This window comes from Elephantulus edwardii, unplaced genomic scaffold (assembly GCF_000299155.1).
Source record: "Elephantulus edwardii isolate Elephantulus edwardi_28Jun2011 unplaced genomic scaffold, EleEdw1.0 scaffold00044, whole genome shotgun sequence".
Lineage (NCBI taxonomy): Eukaryota > Metazoa > Chordata > Mammalia > Macroscelidea > Macroscelididae > Elephantulus > Elephantulus edwardii.
This window is the reverse complement of record NW_006399794.1, coordinates 8,145,692-8,146,471: the sequence shown is the minus strand read 5'-3', so window position 1 is coordinate 8,146,471 and position 780 is coordinate 8,145,692. Positions and strand designations below refer to the sequence as shown.

At 40.4% G+C, this 780-nt stretch overlaps 1 protein-coding gene across 1 annotated transcript in view; it reads left to right on the top strand.

Moving 5' to 3' along the window:
- NLRP14 (NLR family, pyrin domain containing 14) overlaps positions 1–780 on the top strand; it is a 43,019-nt gene that overhangs the window by 41,253 nt on the left and 986 nt on the right. The gene's annotated exons all lie outside the window — the stretch shown is intronic.

Genomic DNA, 780 nt, shown 5'->3' with positions numbered 1-780 from the left:
CATCCTCCCACAACTCATCTGGTCTTCGCTCATTAGTGTTCAAGGCCTCAAACCTGTTCCTGAGAAGATTCTGAAATTCAGGTGGTATGAAATCACCCCTAGGCCCCCAAAACTCCCTATAAACCAACACATATGTGCATATATCTTTTGCGATTTGAATCCATCAGCTGTTCTGTGCGAGAAAAAAATGAGCAATCTCCTTTTAAGCGATTTACTACCTCTAAAAACCAGCTGGAGGGTCAGCTATGGGTTGGCACTGACCCAACGGTCCCCAACAAGCTTGCACATGATGGTTCAGTTAATAACTTTTCACTACACCAGTTGTTGGTTGAACAACCCAAAATAAAACACTTATTTTAATATAATCTCAAGGAACGAAATGCTCACCAATTTATTCGTCACTTGCTTCCATTCAGTAAACAAAGCAAGGAAACCCCTAAAAGCTTTCCTTTGCTTAGAAAATCAAAAGGATAAAAGGGAAGAACGGGAGTTTGGTGTATTCAGTTCATTGTGCAAACATACTAGTTGGCCGAATGCCTTCTCTTTTGTTGATCAAAAGATGGTTTTTATCTTTATAGTCTCAATATGGCATAACTGTTATCTCTTTGATATTTGAAAACTTGAGGAAAACAGTATCAAAGGAAGAAGCAAACTTCCGTAGTGACCTTTTCTTCCTCTACCAACCGATGGCGAAGAGATTGAGATTGTTCACAGCTTCAGTTTGCTCGGCTCCACAGTCAACACTCTTGGCACCAGCAGTCAGGAAATCAAAAAGCGTAT